At 40.3% G+C, this 19,202-nt stretch overlaps 1 non-coding gene across 1 annotated transcript; it reads right to left on the bottom strand.

Annotated features, from left to right (window-relative positions):
* Positions 1-12,379: 12,379 nt before the first annotated feature.
* trnaa-ugc (transfer RNA alanine (anticodon UGC)) lies at positions 12,380-12,451 on the bottom strand. Its single transcript has one exon. It is a non-coding gene; the product is annotated as a tRNA-Ala (tRNA).
* Positions 12,452-19,202: the final 6,751 nt, after the last annotated feature.

Below are 19,202 nucleotides of genomic sequence, written 5' to 3' on the forward strand. Positions count from 1 at the left end.
TCAGATGCTCTGAACTTTCATAACATTTCTTTAATGGGGCCCTGTTTTGAGCCATGAGTGGTTTCCCAAGGTATTTAGCTATCTGTGAAATAACTTGAAGGTTGCAGTCTTTCAACGATCTCCTTGCAATTTGACTGAGCTTGAACAGTTCAGTGAGGAGTAATGGGCAAACATTGCCAAATCTAGGGGCGCTACATTGGTACAGACCTATCCAAAAGGAATTAATAGCTGTAATTCAAGCAAAAGGTGCTTCCACCAAGTACTAACTCAGGGGTGTGAACACTAATCCAACTCATTTTTCTAGGTTTTCATTTGTAATTGATCTTCAGAATGTTTGAGCATTTGATTTTCAGGGATTATGTGTTACAATGTGTAAATAAGGGTTAAATAAATTATGATTTAATGTGTCTCGATTTCAGGCTATAAGGCCACTAAATGTGTTACTTTGGAAAGGGTATGTAGACTTACTATAGGCACTGTAAGTGGTACAAATCACTGCTAGATACACTGTGTGTAATCACTCATCTACTGTACATGTTGGGGGGCAACACCACTCCCCCATTCTCCCATCTGGGCCACCTGGGGACGATCACATCCAGCCTGGTCACACTGCTGTCTGTGGGTTCTGTTGGCTAGCTAATCACAGACAGATTCAGCACTGGGAGCTTTCAGCAAAATTTGCAGTGTAATATTTCCAAAAAAAGTTTAAAGTGTTCATGTAATTATTATTTTCAAGTCCTTTCTTTTCTTATTTCTTTGCAGCAATAAGAAGTAGGAACAGATTAATTATGCGTGGCTGGAACTCGCTTTGTTCTTCTTGTACAAAGGGCACTCTTTATGATTTTCATCATGCCATTATAGAACAGCCTGCTCCTTGCTTATCTATTCAGGCCCACTTACATTATTGTGCTACTAATTGACATTCTCCGGCTAATTAATCTCTTTCTGGCTCACATTTGGAGTAGCCAACTCTTATTCACTTCATCCATGCTACTGAAATGTATTACTGTCATAAGACAGGGGGCAGTAGGGATGTAGAGAACAAACACAGCTTTCCTAAAGGCTCCATTAATGAAACTAGATACCTCGTTTAGCACTGAGAAGAGGGGTGCAAGCAGTCAGGCTTCTGCACATTGCGTACCTGCACTACATGGCCATACAGGTCATTTCACATGAGACGTTACTGGGAGTTGCGGGTCTGCTGTTGTCGAGTGGCACAACCTCAATTCTGCTTCTAGATTGGAAAGGTTCATCCTGCACAGGTAGTGTGGGTGGAATGATTGGGAGTTTAATGTATGATCCACACTTACATTTCTCTGTGAATGCATTACTCTTAACTACCCTCAAAAATGCTTTCTCTTCAACTTTTTCTTCACCAAAAGAAATATTTTTGTTATGGATGTCCATAACAAGTGTCTGTCTGAACACCACTGTAAAACATAAGCATTCTGGATTTGAGTAAACAAATTGCTGCAATGAAGGAACTGCTTTCTGATCTCTAAGTAGCACGATGGTGTTAAATTCTATTTCTTTTTGCAAAGTCTTTTTTATCTGAAGTGACAGTAATCTTCTTCGGTGCTTTATTTCTTATGTCACATGTGGTTAATCAATGCCCAAAGTAGCCTGATAACATCTCTGCAGCGAAATGAGAGTTTTCACATGGTGTTCTTCGAAACAGATTAGGAAGTTTTTCTTACAAATTCACAACGAAAGACTGAGTAAGGTTACCTATTCTCATACATGGTAGCATTATTGATTTAGTCTAGTCAGTGAAAATATTGCACAGACACTCTACAGGAGAGTGGGGGAAAATAGAAGCAGCCAACCAAGACTGTGGCAATGAGGAAGAAAACGTGTTTCATTTTGGAAAAGAGGACAGGGAGATCTGTAGCTGAACAAAACATCAGCATTACAGTCAGGTGTCTGTTAATGAAAGTGCAACGTGACTGGATTTTAACAGCAATGTAAGGAAACAAAAGTAGAGAGAGATTAATCATAGGTCTAGCCAACAGCAACCCATGAATGGGCAAGATGAAGATTACTAACCAAGGTCAGACAAAGGCTGGGAGAAAAAAGAGTTTAGGGGTTTGGGATTTTTCAGTCTTCAGCAATCTGGGAGCTGCATAACTGTGGCTCATAGTAAAGGAAAGTAATTTTAAAGGAAATGAGTAATACATTTTACTTTCCTAGCAGAGATTAACATTATGCACTGAAAATCAGACATGTGTTAGTATCCATGCTGATAAGCCAGGAGTTTAAACCAGATGCCTAGGGAAGAGAAGACAGCTAGAAAGTCAGTTTAACTAAGATAAACATGTATATGTGATGTTCATCTAACCGCTTTATCCAATACAGGGTTATGGTGGAGCCAGATCCTATCTCTGCAAGCAATGGTTGCAAGGCAGGGTACACCTTGGATGGGACACCAGTTGTATACGTGATGTGCAACCGCCAAATAATTGGTGTTAATAGCTTGCCTTGAAAACATTTTAAGTTACATTTTTAATGTGTTTCACATTTAATACCTCTCCATATACGTCTACATATTTGGATGTATGTTGCTCCATGCCTTGTTAGAAAAGTCACAGCATGCCGCAGGGTTGGACATTTTGATGTCACAGTGCAGGGCCTATCATTGCCCAGGCCTGGAGCTGTGGTCATACTCTGGGGACGGCTCTGGGCATTGCCTGGCTCAAGCTCCACAGCCTTCTGATTGGCATCCCAGCCAAGCTCCTTCTCCTCTGTTGCACTAAATTGTCTCTTAAGTAGACACAGTACATTTGTCCTATGAATTCTGTACTTCTCTAAATTTCTCACTTTAAAATAACTGTGTTCCCTTGCTAAAATAAGCAGAGATATTGATGGATTGGAGCGGCTCGCTTCCTGATGTTGCCCCAGGCAACCAGCGCATTTATACAGGTTTCTCAGCTTACCTTCCGAGCCCATGCAAACTGGCTCAGGACACATCTCCCAGAGACCAGTAATCTTTCAAATATGGAAGACCCTTCAAATCTTAGCCAGACATTGAGACTATTTAAGGCTTCTTCCCTGCTTATTCAGTGCTCTGACATTAGGATAAGTGCTCAGTGGTAACCTTTGCAGTACGGAAACTTTGACAAATGCCTACTTTTTTCCTGAATTCATCAGTGCTGAATCAGCAGGGGCGTTCAGCCCTTTGAGGTTTCATTTCACACCTCTCTTCACCTATCCTGAGTTCACACCACCTGATTGGCCACTCTGTCCCCTGCTCCCGCCTCCCGCCCCACCTCTCTCCCAGCTTTTGTTCCCCTATGCTACATTACCTTTGCTTACTGCCCTGTCTTCCTCACACCTGAAGAAGGCTCCATGGCCGAAATGTTGTGTTTTCTTTCTTCTCTTTTCAGCATGGAATAAACCTATTACTCGCTCCTTCGTAGCCTACACTTGCTGACGCAGCTACCCACCTGAACTCATTCAGCCCTTACTGTTTTTTTTGTGGCTGTAATCTTTCACATTTTGTCTTTTTCAGAGCCAGCCTTCTCTATTGCTGTTCCAGAGGGTCTCGTTCTGCTGGGAGCCTTCACTTTATCCAGGCAGCTTTATTCCAGCCTGCCTCTTTTTCATACAGCTGTATTCAAGCCAGTCTCTCCGCTGCATCAATGCAGTTTTGTTCTAAGCGGATATATTTTTCAGTCAGCCGTTTTTAAACCAGCCTCTCCATTGCATCTAGGCAACCTTTCTCCATCTCCCATTAATTCATACAGCTCCATCCTTCAATCAGTCTGCATTATTAGCTCATTATCTCTCATTAAGCTTCAGTGCCACCTGGCTTTCCCCAAGACTCCCGAGGCTCCTTGTGTGAACCTGCACTTGGAGCTCGGCTTGACATTCTCCACTACCCTGAGATCTCGGGGACCGCAGCATAACAGATATAAGACACATTTAAATACAACTGAACCAGAAAAAATAAATCACGCTTAAAGGTAATTCATATCTGTCATGAAGGACAACATGCAATCTTTCAACAAGTGTATAGGTTTTTTAGAAAGCAAGAGTCCCCATCTGGTAATAGGCCTCAGTCCAATACTGCCCAATGGCTGGTGTTTATTTATGATTTTCTAAAATGCTTCTTGGCTACTTGAGATGTACAAAAATGATCCTCGTTGATGCTAGATTCTCATCATCTTTGCAACCAGCATGAATAATAATACAAAACTTTTAAAATAGGCACAGAACACGCCTTCATCTTAGACATTACATATTCAGCAGATGGAAGATGCAGCTTTGTGTGATGGCTAGTAATTCCAAACCTTAATGCAAGCATTATTACATTGGAGATGGATGGATTGTATGGATGGATGGATAATACGCAAGGAAATCACAGCTTAACTGGTCCAGGGAATGTAAAAATGAGGATGTGTTGGAATTAATCCTCAATCAGACAAATCGTTTTTTCTCCTGCATGCAATATATCAATTCATCTCATGCTCAAACCAGTGCCATGTCGTGATTGCTGCAAGCTTGTATTTATAGAGGCATTTCAAGTGATTAAGAATTAGGGGACCAGATGCAAAGTCAAGGTTGTACATTTATACAGAAACCTAAAGGAATCCAAAGCCCTCAGACATCTGCCAAGGAAAATGACAGATTTTCTCAGCTTGAAATTGCTACCTTTGGAGCTGTAATCAATACCAGAATTTTCTTTTACCCTGAAACACTTTGATTTACAAAAATGTATGCTTCTGAACACTGCCAGTCAAAATGATTTGATAAGCTAAACCATAGTGAATTACAGCCCAGGCAAGATGAATCACTACAAACCATGCATTCAGATTAAAACTTACTAATCATCTCAACAGAAAATGCAGCAGGGCGGACGTGTTTGGCTTTCATTTCACAGCATATATTGCTTATCAAAACTGCTTGTTTATTATCACGCCGGCACATGCACTGGGTTTACTATCACACAACATTCGCAGTGCATCACCTCCGTTCCTGAATAAGCAGTTGAAACCTTCTCCTGGTGAACACCTGGGAGAATGTCTACACCATTTGTTAGCATCCTGTAATTCTTCTCTCATGTCTCAAAAGTGCTAAAAGTATTTGCATTACGTTGCATTACACACAGAGCAAAGGAGATGAAGCACTGGGAGCCCAAATAAATATTGACTTATCTTTTACATGAGGAATTTAAATTGGAAATGAAAATGTAATATTAAGTAGGTCTTGGATATATTGTGTACTGTACCTGTACTGAGAAATCTTGAAAACTGTTGTAGTTGGACCTATCTGTGATGGTATGGTTAATGTTTTTTTAATTGATATCTGTACCCTTTCAGAGCATCAGATTATTTAAACATATCAAGGAGTGAGAGAGTAAGAAATGAAAGACACAACCAGATCTTGTGAACTCAACAGTAGTGCTGCAGGGCTTGAGTGTGGTGAATTGATCTAGAAAATCTGACCTATGTAGCATCCGATCTGCAATTATTTGGAAGGTGAATGAAGATGCACCTATGGATACTGAAACATTTGACAGCAGAATTCAATTCAATAAACTGTGTGGAAACTATTTTGAAACTCACAAGGTGACTCCTTAATTCAGCAGCAGAGCCCCGGTCTTGAGTGTGCAGGGAAGTCGTTCTTAACATGCAGCAGGCAGAAGCAGGATTATTTATAAACTGACAGCTGCAGAGATACAAAAGAAACACGTGTTTTGCAAGAGCAAAGAACCTGTCCTTTCTTCTCCTGAGTTGGTGTATCCTTATGATGTCTCTCTACTTTGAAGACAGAAATTTGCTGACAAGTTGCTATGTGTAGCTCAGCGTAGCTACAGTCCCCTGAGCTGGACAACCTCACGTGCTAATTTATTTAGCTGTTAGCTCTTCGATCAATTTTAATTGACTTGATTTACTCATTTATTTTCAACTCTGGAGGTGCCAAAGTCCAAATCGATTGAAATGTACATTGAGGATAGAAATTTAAAAGCCTTGCCAAAACAGCACAGCAACCTTTAAAGAATCATTCGTATGAGAGTCCGCAGGAGTCGGGGTTAAATGTCTAACTGTTGAGACAGATTGACCATTCCTTAGCATCATAGCAAGAAAGGGCAGCTATCTGCTATACCAAACACAGAAATGAATAATCTAATTTACTCTGTCGCACTGAAGTGTTTTCAGATCCCCCCCAAGGAGGACTTCCGTGTCTAGGACATGCGTTTTGAGAAATAGCTTTGAAAACAAAACAAGAGAGTGGACACACAAGGGGCACCCACAGAGAGACTAATTAATCCATTAGCCTTCGCTTTACCACTGCACAGCACTCTGTTACCATCAGTACCTAATAAATACAAGGCAGCCTCTTGGCTGATAAGAAAAGTAAGAGGCAAGTAGCTGGTTGCTGAAAAGATGAAGGTGAAACAGGGATTTCGGTCACATCAGCAGTAGTTCAAAGAAACTCCCATGAGGAGTAAGAGCCGGTAAAGGCAGTCAAGTTCCATAAGTCTCCCAATCTCCACACACAAGCAGAAAGAATGAATAGCACCACGATCTTATTACATTGGGCATCTTTTTAAACTAGATGCCAAATACCATTGAGGATGGCGGTAATGTCTCAGGAGGCCTTCATTTAAGCAAGGCGCACTTCCTTTCTCTTCAGTATGAAACACTTTCCTTCAGGCTCATATGAATCAGCCTTTGGAAAATGCAGTAGACGATGAAAACTTCTAAAGCACAGAGGCACACTTCCCAGCCCTGTTGTGCAGTGGCGTGGTCACAAGCTTCACACTTTAACTAAACCCCTGCAAGATTATGCTTGCTCCAGAAATAAGTTTGATCTTGCAAAAAGCTTTTTGTGCTTGAGAGGGATCCTGATCAGGCAAAGCAGGTTCACTACCCACAGAGCAAAGGAGATGAAGCACTGAGAGCTCGACAAAGAGTGTGAACATAATTTAATCTGAAGAGAGAGAGAGTGAGAGAGGAACACAGAGTCTACCAATAAAGTACCAGTGCCATGGTCTTTATGTATTGCCACTTAAAAAAAACTGTAATGGCCTTAGGTTGAAAAATATCAGTTTTTATGCTCACTATTTAAAAGTCATTCAGATTTGAGATCAGGCATTTCTGGGAATAAAAAAGACAAAACAAAAATGTCACAATACACCCTTCTGAATTTGTCCCATACAAAATAATTCAAATATGACTACTCATCTAAACGCAGTAGACAGAAACAGCAAGCTGGATGTGTTCAATTTCATTCTTAGATGATTCCCAGAATTTGCTGCAGAACAATGTCCTTTCGGGAATTTAATGCTCGCAGATTAAAATGAGTCATGGTGATTGACATTTTTTCCATTCTACCTGCTACAGAATTGCAGAATTATTTCCCTTTTAAAGAAAATACTGTATTATTAGCAATACTCCTCTTCTGTGGGGAAACACACATGGGAATAATTCGGTGCCTGTGTCTGGAAATAAAATAATACCTTTTCAAGTCGTTGGATTGCTATTTTTGACATTTGTATAATATAGGACAACAGTGGCTTATTCCTAAATCCAAATATCAGTTGACAAGCTTGTTTTTGAAGTAGTGGGTGATCTACTGACGAAGCAGAAGAAAACTTAGCAGTTCTGACAGGCTGCAAATTAAAAAAAAAATAGCTTTGGTTTTTAATTAAGCTTGCATGATTACTCACTGCGAGAAACAAAAGAAATAATAGTGCTGTGCCAGAATAAGATGCTTTTTATGGAGAGATAACAAGACGAGACTTTTTCTGCTCTTTGAAGTGTCCTCCAAACAGCCACCATGCAGCTAAACATACAGTATGTGGAGCAGGGGTCTCAAAACTGAAAAGCGTAAAAAAAACTCTTAGAAATTAGAATGCAGAAAATGTTTCCTAAAATCTAGCGGTTTCAGCGATCAAATAAATTAAAAATGATTTTTTTCAAATAAATGCAAGACAAGAAAATGGATTGATAAATTGCAGCTCTGAGTGCATTCCAAGCTTGAGTTAATCTGTGGCATTTAAATGTAGTCAGATATCCTGGAAGGGGTATGTTTACTATCTGTCTGGTTACATAGTTTGATGGGCTTGAAACCTGAATTGCTTTTCAGCAGTCCTGTCTACTCTATCAGTGCCCAGGATGCCTGCAAACAGAAGTATGAAGGAACACGGTAGGGTGCACTGTAATTCAAACAGAAGGTTCTGCAACCAGCAGTAAAAAACCCATTAAGATCACTCAAGGAGAATTGTACATTTTTTGGCTCAAAGCAGTAATTTTTAGTAATCAAAGCAGGATTACTAATTTCATCACTACATTGCTGCAGAATGCATTGAACATTATGTATAACCAAGTGACTAATTGCATTACTAATATTCCATTATAGTTATTTGATTCCTAACAAACATTTCTGAAAATAAGCAGTCACAGTCTACTTAGGTCCTTCTCCCAGCCTCCTACAGTGGAAGGCAAGAAAAGGGCTCGAAGCCCTGTGTGTTCTTGGTGACTGGTTGCGGTCCCACTGGAGTGTGGCAGGAAGCTGGGGGTCACAAACAGGTGACCCCTGGACCCCAGTGGGAAGCCCTGTGGAAAGTGGGAAGTGAACTTTCCATTTGTTTCCAATACGACACGGGCCGTTGTAGGAATGCACCCGAAGGACTGCCGTTGTCATTTACAGGGAAAAGAAAATTGCGGCTGAGAGAATAGTTTTTGAGACAAGGAAAAGAAGAAGCTCCTGCTGTGAATGATAGTCTTGGCCCAGAAAAATGAGCCTGGTTATACGTACGACGTACAGTACAACACTTAAACAGCTGTCACAGGGAAATATTGCATAGCACCTGTGACCACTTAATTAAAATTGGTGAGAAAGTTGTTCAGGCATAGTCTTTGGTATCCATCAATTTAACAGTTTCCCCCCCTACTTCGATTGAAATTATGTGCTTGTTTTCTCACTAATGGAAATAAATTATGCCTATTGTGTGTAGAATCTAACTCTAAGTAGCTGTCACAACTCTTGATACCCGTTTTTGTTTTTCTTAGCATTACAGCTTAGAAACAAGTACTCGGGAATGAACCATAAGTTTCTTTCAGGTCTAGCTGGAAAGGCAAACAATTCACGTACTGTACCTGCGACATTCATTCCTGGAGAGGGAGGTAAGTTAGTTTGCCCTTGGTATTGGAAGAGGCCTGTTTAAAGACTTCCTTCATAGGTGCAAGTGGTTCCAAATGTGATAGGTGACACTGAGTGAAAGTTTTTTTTGTTCCTGATTCATTTCAAATTCAGTTCAAAAACTGTTGTGAGGCACCTCAGTGCACAGTCCAATCACTTCTGATCCTCTTGTGTAGGAGGCCAGAGTTCTCTTCTATCCAAGTTAATTAATCAGAGTTATTTTACCAGGCTAATATCTTTTCAAAGGCATACAGAGAGAGAGAGAGAGAGTTTAGGAAAAGAGAATATCAAATCATTTTTGCACTGTTTCCATCAGGATCAGTGTCATGCAGAGAAGCAATTAAGAAACCTATTAGAGGTACTGGAACGAGGTGCGGAGTTGAACTATAAAGAGGCTATGCTAAAGTTGTTAAAATCCATTGCATTAAGAAAGTGATGTACTCAGAGACTGGACTCTGGACTGCGGGTGAAGAAAGCAAATTAAAATTGCTAGGTTTCAGACACCAGTTCTAAAATTCAAGTGCTTGGCAGCGAAATGGGCTGGAGAACTGACGAGAAACATTTTGACTTCTGACACCTTTTGGGCTGCCACAAGCTTTCCTCAAATCCAGCGTGCTGATGCTGCTACATTAGCTACTGTATAATTTTGGTTCGTATAGGGTGGTACCCCCAGCTGTTGGATCTTATCGGAAGGAACCATGATACATCCATCGTACTGTAACTACATTAGTGAGAAGAGTGTATTCCAGCTAGGTGGCATCCTCAAGGCTAGACTTTTCCTTCTGTTTCAAATCATGAATTTCACTAAAACCTCACTGGTATGTGAAGTCCAGGACACACAGCTAATTTATTGAGCACGACCTTCTTTGTGTGATCATATTGTTCAATAGACAGTACTAAGGCTCCAGCAAACTCAAGTTGAGCACAGAGCTTTGCCAGCCACAGTCTGGGCACAGGGAGCAGAATGCTTACGTTCCCCTGTGACAGATGCAAGAATTTTCACATAATGAAATTTCTGCACCGTGTTCTCTTTGGGTGTTTATAAGTGTAATTAAACAAGCTGTCACTTCAGGAAACAAAGCATAGCTTTGGAGCCTTTTTATCTAGTGTGCGTGTTGCATCATAATGAAAATAAATTCTGAATGCAAACATGCTGTGCCTTGTTTAACAATAGCATCCCTTTATCGGGAATCATGGCGCTACTGGCAAAGTGAAGTTAAAAGAAGAGCTAAAAGTATCTATGTATACCATGGGGTTTCAAAATCCTATTTTCCAGTCCCTTCAAAAAATCAAAATGACACATACTGTAACTCAAGGTGCTTTTCCCTTCCGGGAACATCTTAACGGGAATGTTAAGTCATCAGTAAGCATTTTCAATCATAGATTATTATGACTGCTGAAAAAAGTCATATATATTTTTGAACCCACTATTAACATTTCACCAGTGAAAATAAAATGCTGCTCTGAACCTACACTATCTAATAATTTCTCTTTGGTATGTAATGAATTACATGCATGCTTGTCATTTCAAGTCTACGTTTATATAAGGAGAGTGATCAAAACAGCCCCCAGGAATGTGCAATGGATTTGCAATGGATAATTGCAAAGGGTGTGGAATTACATATATGGGTGTTTTACCATTAGTTAGAGGCATGTGCAATACTTAACATGGGATGAAAAAGCTTTTACATAAAGCAAGAAATGTCAACGCTTAGTGCAAGCCCATCAAGGTGAACAGCTCCAGCTTTCCAGCTTGGGATGTGATGTTGATTGGAATCACTTCACATATTTTCCCCAGAGTTACCCGGTAGATAAAAATGCATCACTGAACATAAGAGATGGAGATAAAGGATGATTAAAAAATTTGTTAGCCAGGATTAGATTCCATTGTCTGTAACCTTTGCAATCCACTTGTGTGTTCAGGAATGTTAAACTCCTGCCATGCATGATTACAGTGGATATCATCGCATGAGCTGAAGGAAGACCCCTGTTTTGGTGATATCAGTTTAAATAACGCCATGTCTGTGCTGCTGATTCCTGTCTAGTACTGCTGAGCTAGTTTTTATATTCTGTTCTCTGTTGATGCATCTTCCCTTCTTGGGCCTCACTACACAACTTAATTGTGACTTATTGTGAAATTATAATTTCCTTTGGACTTGACGAGCCTGAATTCAATCAGCCTTCCTCTTCACACATCGTCTTTGTAGCTGCTGTCAAGCTGGGGAAGCACAGGGGAATGCCCCCTGTGCCTTGTGTTTTTGTCAGCGCAGAAGCCTATGAACTGAGGTTGTATTGTTTATCTGAGAGACCAACCGAGAGCGAGCCTCGTTCTGTCAGTTAATTGCCCTGTGAATCCAATCAAAAACAATAATCAATCCTTTGATTGGTGCCACGCGGGGCAACAGCTGGTTAATTCAGCCGAGAAGTTAAGTCCTTGCCTACTTGCGTTTCAGCACCCCCCAGGGCTCGCCAGGTGCCTGCAAGCACTAAGTGCTGTCAGTTGGAAGATGTTTCTCTTCTCTAGTCAGTGCTAACTCTCCTGTAAGGCGCCTGTCAAATTACAATTAACTGTGGCAGGCAGATCTGTCAAGGTCTGTGTACATGTCTGTATTCTTTTATGTAGCTCAAATAATAATAATTATAATCGCTTACACTTATATAAAAGCACTTTTCTGGATTCTCCACTCAAAGCGCTTTACAGGTAATGGGGACTCCCCTCCACCACCACCAGTGTGCATCCCCACCTGGATGATGCAACGGCAGCCATAGTGCACCAGTACACTCATCACACACCAGCTATCAGTGGGGCGGAGAACGGAGTGATGAAGCCAATTTATAGATGGGGATTATTAGGAGGCCATGATTGGTAAGGGCCAATGGGAAATTTGGCCAGGACACTGGGGTTATAACCCTTCTCTTTTCAAGAAACACCCTGGGATTTTTAATGACCACAGAGAGTCAGGACCTTGGTTTTATGTCTTTTTTTTACAGTATAGTGTCCTCGTCACTAAACTGAGGCAGTAGGACCCACATAGACCGCAAGGTGAGTGCCCCCTGCTGCCCCACTAACACCTCTTCCAGCAGCAACCTTAGTTTTTCCCAGGAGGTCTCCCATTCATGTACTGAACAGGCTCACACCTGCTTAGCTTCAGTGGGTTGCCAGCTGTGAGTTGCAGGGTGATACGGCTGCTGGCAAAAATCGTTGAACAGAAGTTTGCCAATATAAAGCACATGGAGATGCTGGGGATTGAACCCAGGACCTCATACATGCAAAGCATGCACTCTACCACTGAGCTACATCCCCGACATAGGGTGGCACAGCATGGAGAGTTGCTAAAAAGCCTGTAATGCTAAAGTATTTTAATGGAAAGATAAATACTTAAAATTAGAGTCTCCCAATGAAAAAGACAATAGCAGTTTACAGAAAGCTAGTCAATATTATAATTTAATTGCAGTATTTTTGAGGAAAGTAATCTAGAAGGATATTCTCTGGAGGTTGCACTTGTTAACATGCATGACCATGGTATCATTACACACAGTCACTTCCAATTTTTCTATTTCGGCAAATAAGAAAAGACCCAAGGCAATTTTGCAATTTTGGAGTTACAGCAGTATGGACAGGGGAAAGTCTCTGGGTTTTGTACCTCTCACTTCTCCCACAGAGCTCTTCTAAATGGACACTCTGCCAGCTCAGTGGTTTTACCAACATCTGTTCAAGGTTCATTAGGCAGAAAGCAGATTCAGCAAGACTCTTGCATTTCAGTCTCACTAGCTGGAGAAAAACAGTGGTGTACCTCAACAAAACAGTTCAGAGAGAAAACACAAGCAAAAATTGAGAACTCATTGAACTCCCCCACCCCCATGAATTTCCCTGATGTGTTAGATAACCCAATGCTCTGTGGGTTCCAAAGAAAAACTTGTGACATGTGACAAGAACAGCACTGAAATTAAGAAAATGTCTTTTTATTAAATGAATCAAAAATGAAATGAACATTGGGAAGCATGCTGAAGAAGTCAGTGTGAGTCTATGGATGAGTGAGTCAGAAGGGAAAAGAAAACCTGCCTTTGGTAATATATTATGGCAATACAGTAGTGAAAGGGAAAAATCTCACTGCTCAGTGACCTTAATAAAATCGCCTCACAGAAAAGTTTTGAAAAAAAGAATGAAACAAGAAAGTCTTAGAGGCAGTTATTGCATTTGTGGTGACAATGCATCATCACTGTAACTTTTTGGTGCACTGGTCGTAGGAATTTTATGTTAATATGACCATTTATTTGCAATGGTTATCTGCCATTATATCACGCAGATATTAAAAGAAGCCAGAGCAATTCAAAAAATAAACTTTCGATGAATGAATGGACACTTTTTTGGTGCTACAATTATTTTTTTGTCACAGTCAATGGATTTTAGGAAATTGAACAACGCCAGCTCCTCCACTACATTTTATCTTTTTATTTCACACTCCTACATCTTATCTTTGCCTTCTTTAAGGGCAAAATCTTTACCCTTTGTTCTTCAGCTCTTGTTAAAAATGTGGCTTGAGCATGTTGGATTACAAAACCTTTTCAGCACTCTCTCTCTCTCGACAAAGCTCTTCTTTAAAGACTAGAAAAATCGATTGGCCCCTGGGTTGTCAGCTAGTCACAAACTGACAGGCTCAGAATAGCCCATTTAACAATAGCATTCTTTTAATGATTATATCTTGGAAAAAAATGGCCAGTTTTAAAAGGGAGGTTCTGTCTTCACTACAGATGTTTTCCTCTGTTAAAGGCATAAGAAAGATGACACCTGAGGGGTCTTGCTCATTCTCTCTCTTGTTGATTATAGAATCTCAATTTGTGAGGGTTCCTGTGCTGTCTCTCTGTTCATATGAGCTGAAAAAGTGAGGCTAGAATAAGACCCCTGGTCTGGCTGCTTCTGTCTAATATTCTTGGTCACTCTCTGCTCCCACACTGCTGCCCCCGGATAACCCAGAAAAGGTCAGCAGTGCACACATAACAGAGCCAGAAAAGCGCAGTTTTGGAAAAAAGTGGGGAACACTTTAAAGTTGAAATCTGTAAGGCATATTTTAGGTATAGGATATACCAACGAAATACAACACTTATCACAAGATGAAGGTAGGTGCCTTTTTCTCATAGTTATTAATTAAAATATCATTTTTCCAGGCTAAAAAAGAAAAAAAATGTTGCATCTATTAGGTGTTTAATAAAATTTAACAAGATTTTTTTGTAATAATGTGGTAATAACCACCTTACAGATTCCTTCTATTCTGTAGTATTACTAAAAGGGAGCATCCCGTAACTGACATTGTACAGAGAGAGAATTGTACATGTTCGGCTGGTATGCATGTTATAACTACTTCAAGTACTTTCCACAGGAAGCAGAATAGTTCGTTTACTTTTGAAAGTGACTTGAGCTCAGTGCTCATGACTGTCACTTATCCTTTGAGTGTGGTCTCACCTGGATGATGTATGATATCAGAACTAGAGCTTCACAGTCAGCCTCTCCGCTCTGTTTCAGATTGGTAGATGAACATTAAAACTCAGTACACACATAATTTCCCCCCAAACACTGCCTCAGGTCTCCTTTCCTTCAGCAAAGCATTCAACATTGTAAAGAAGAAACAGTCTTTAACTACACCAAAGTTGAAATCATTCTGATATCAGTGTCAGCTGCTGAGGACTGACATTTCATCAACCACATGACATGTTCAGGGAATGAAAAGAGATACAACTGTATTGCATAGCACCATTAAAGTTCATAAATAGCCACTAGAACAAGTTGAAGCAAAATTAAAGCATTAAGCACAACAAGATCATCAAACATACAAAAATTACCTAGCCACATGACTGGTAGAAAAGGTCCTGTCCAGACTTTCTGTGCTACATTCGAAGAGACTCTGTAGTTCACTTCACGTCGTAAGTCAAACACCTAACCTTTCCTCTAATTCTTTAAACCACAGCAGCCCTGACCCTTACTGTGAACTATTATTAAGGCCCCATCTGGGGCTATTGCTAGTGTTTACGTCCCTTTGTGGGGAGTGATGAGGATGAGTGATGAATAATAGTTGCTCCTTTTTTCCATTCAATACAGTAGCTCTTCTCTGAGTACATCTAGTAATACTGCTCTCCTCATGAATCTGTTGTAGTTTTCCTTATACACTCAGAGAAACTTACTCTTACTGTCACGCTGCCACCAGCTCACAGCTAGACGCCACAATGTTCTCCCCCACTCTGACAAACTCAGCTCAGCAGACTTCAGGATTGATAGTGAAACATGAACCAGAGGACACAGAGGGAACTATGGAAACTGAGAACAGAAGGCACTTCTTCACCCAAAGCATTGTGGGAGTACAAGCTGCCCAGCCATGTTTTTGAAGGCAATAGTCTGTTTTCTTTGAAGAATTGGCTAGATGAAATCGGCCTATGATGGCTGGATGAGATCCGGGGATTAATTAGCTACTAACTATCAAATGGGCTAGAGGTGCCTAATGGCCCCTTCTAATGTAGAACTTTTCTTTTGCTCTTATGTTCTACTGGTAGGCTGCTCTGTCTAGGTTTTCTTTTGGCTACTTTTGCTGTAGGGAGGAAAGAGGGCTCACTCCTTCATGGGAGATGGGTCCTTTTCCTTTCCTCTGTCCATCTGTCTAGCTCCTGGGATACCAGCCTAGTGCAGCTCCTGCGCTGAGACAGGTGTTGGCGCATAGCTACTGTCTCTGTAGGCTTTTCATGCTTCCAGGGAGCATGCTTTCTTCTGGAGATGAGAAACCGCACTTGTGGCCCTCTGCTTAGGATTTGACAGAGCGCAACTGTAAACTCTCCATTTCCCGTTTTATGTTTGTGTTTTCCTATTTTATCATGTCTACTTGTGAGCAATGCAATGCAAGTAACTTTCTGCAAACAGCAAACTTATTTTAGTCATGACAGCGTTTCAGATGGGAAAGAAATAAGCAAAAACTCAGCCTCTGCTCTTGCATGATCTTACCTTAACAGAGTCGCATTCCAACCATGCAACATTTTCTATTTATATGTAAAGCCAATATTAAACTACCATACCATACAATTTTAATAAAATCACCTCCATGATGAATGAATTTTTTCTTTTAGTTACATCAATTCCCAAAGCAAATTTGAAGGCTGCGCTACCTCATAAAGAAGATAGGGCCACAAAAAAAATGAAAATCAGAATGAAATACATTAAAATGCCTCACAGCTGCTTTTAAACTCTGAGCCTGCTTCTCTCATTTTAAATTCTTGCCAAGTACTGAATGCTTTAATGTGCTGCTGTGAGCGAGTTTTTTCTTATGGCTGTACTTCAACATATACTTGTTGTTTACTAGACGTGTTTTGAGATCTCATTTTCAAACATAAACCAAAACATCTATTGACACAAAATAACCTAGTACGTACTGTATGTGGGAGTGCTCCTGTGCTCCTACATTTAGGGGGCAACACTGAATACCAGTTAGGGCCCTGGACTCGTAAAAAGAGAGGTTATAGACCTGAAGTTGCCAGTGTTGGATACCTTTGTTTGTGCCCATGATTAAAACGCATTGTCCCCCAGCGGGTCCAGTCCACCCTGCAGTATAAACATCCACACCACTTCACAGTATAGCTCCACAGTATTTCAGTGCCCCTGGTACAGATATCCTCCTTTTTGTATGACTATCCTACATGAGGTACAAAGGCAAGCCATCTGCTCCCTTTAACAGTCAGGGTATAATCCTGTGTGGAGGCTGTGGATCTATCAAGCCTTTGTAAATACAGCTGTGAGAACTGTATACAATATCTAAACACTTCTGGCTGGGGGACCCCTCTTTTAAGACTCCTTCTCAATGAAGGCCCACAATTTACAATCAAAATCAAACTGTATTCTGTAATTTTTATAAGCGGCAAAACTATTCATTACCAATTATTAAATGCAGTACAGCATGCCAATACATTCACTGAATGTGTTGTTAGATGAGATCCATTGAGTGATGATTTTACACTCGGCTACACTTGGGGTGCAAGGTTTCCCTGTGCTTCCTTCTGGATAGCCTGTGAGTCTCTGAGGGGGACCTTGGATCTTAAGATGAAAGTGAGTGAACTAAATTATTCGAAAATCCAACTGGTGCTCTCTTATCCCTCCAAGAATGTTTGCTATTTTTGCTCAAGTGCGGATAAATTGCTTGTATACTGTCATTCTCTGGTAATTCTCAGATTCATAGATGGCTACGCTGTGCTCCAGAAATTGACTCCTGGGAAATCTTCAGAGGTCAAGTTCCTTAAGAGTCTCAAGTTGAGCAGAGTATCTGTCACTTCCCGTCAGTCTTGGGTTTTTTTTTTACTGTATATACAGCACAGGAGTAGGACAATGAAAAGCAGAGACATGTAATATGTTTCAACTTGCTCTAGCAAACTAAAGAGCTATTGAATAGCTTTATCTAGGGAGCTGTGGAATCCCCATAGAGCACAAATACTGCATTTTGCCATTTTTATTTACTTTTATCTGAAGAGAGTGCACAGGTTACCGCACTTCTGGTTTGTCAGTTTTGCATACATTCAAATCTGCTATACATCTTTTACTTGCATCACTTAGGGTCACCACTCTTTCACTTGCTTGCAATCTATACCTACTGTACATACATCCATTCTCTAACTGCTTTATCCTACAGTATACATGGTTGCAGGGGATCCGGAACCTATCCCAGCATGCAACGGGCACAAGCCAAGAAACACCCTGGATGGGACGCCAGTCCATCGCAGGGCACACACCGACACAAGCATACACACATTCACCCCATGGCCAGATTATCCAAGTTGATTAACCTGCTGGTACTGTATGTCTTTGGATTGTGGAAGTGTAAGTAAACTGGATCATCTGGAGTAAATTCATGAGAATACAGGGAGAATACAAAAACTGCATGCAGATAGCACCTGAGGAACCGAACCAGAGCCACAGTGCTTTGAGGCAGCAATGCTAACTGCTGTGTCACTGTGCTGCCCCTGACTATTGAGTGGAAGGACTATTCAGTAAGAAGTGTTGCTCCAAAACGTTATGGGTCAATAGTTTCTCACCGTCTCTTAGTACAGATTTATTTCAAACATTCTGGTGAATCGATAAACTTTTAAGTTTAGAACTTTGAAACTTTTAAAAGTTTGAATGTATTTACAAAACAGTTGCTTGTTTTTATTCTTGTATGTGCCCTGAAAAATAAGCCTGTGTCAAAGGAAAGCTTTTAGTCTTAGCAGCTCAAAACATAATTATATCTCTGCATGATGACATTAGACTAACATTTGGAATCTTGAAAAAGTTCAAGTATAACGCAACATTTCACAGGGATTACATGAATATAAATGTCCAGAAATTATTCTGTTACATTATTTATAAGTTTTAAGATAGAAATAATCCATTTAGAAAGAAAAGCTTTATATAGGAAAACGGTGCTTCTCTGTAAATGCACTACACTTACTAAAACATATTCAACTGCTTTCTACTAAAGACTGCAGAATCATAAAGATGGAAAGATGATAGTGCTTGCTGTATCCTCACACATGCATAAGTAATATATATCACCACACAACTTGAAACTCCTGCTGCTCTTTCACTTTTATAATGCTTAAATTAATTTTTCTGGAAGTACAGTACATCATAAGCCAGAATGGGTGCGCAGCAGGGATATTTGCATTATTATCAAAACTAATGTGAAAAGTTTCTAAAATGAGGAGCCCCAGAAGAATGAATCTATGCTCTTGAAAGTCAAACAACTGTTAAAAGTTATCTTTGACAAATGTTAAACTATGTATAAACATGGATATATACTGTATATGTGACCTATTGCAAAAGATACTGTAGTTCCCTGTATTGCAGATATTAAAGAATAAGCAGAGATTAATTCCATCAGCAAAAGTAGAAAAAGTACAATACACAGTGCTCTGGCTCTTCCATCTCTTCAAGTGTGAATTACATTACATTGTTTTGCATTGCCCCATATTTTATAATGTGTCTGAGGACTTTTGAGACTGGTAAATGCACATCATTTCATTAAAGGTTAGTGGTTAGCACTGGTTAA

The sequence above is a fragment of the Atractosteus spatula genome, chromosome 14 (genome assembly GCF_055471065.1).
Source record: "Atractosteus spatula isolate fAtrSpa1 chromosome 14, fAtrSpa1.hap1, whole genome shotgun sequence".
Lineage (NCBI taxonomy): Eukaryota > Metazoa > Chordata > Actinopteri > Semionotiformes > Lepisosteidae > Atractosteus > Atractosteus spatula.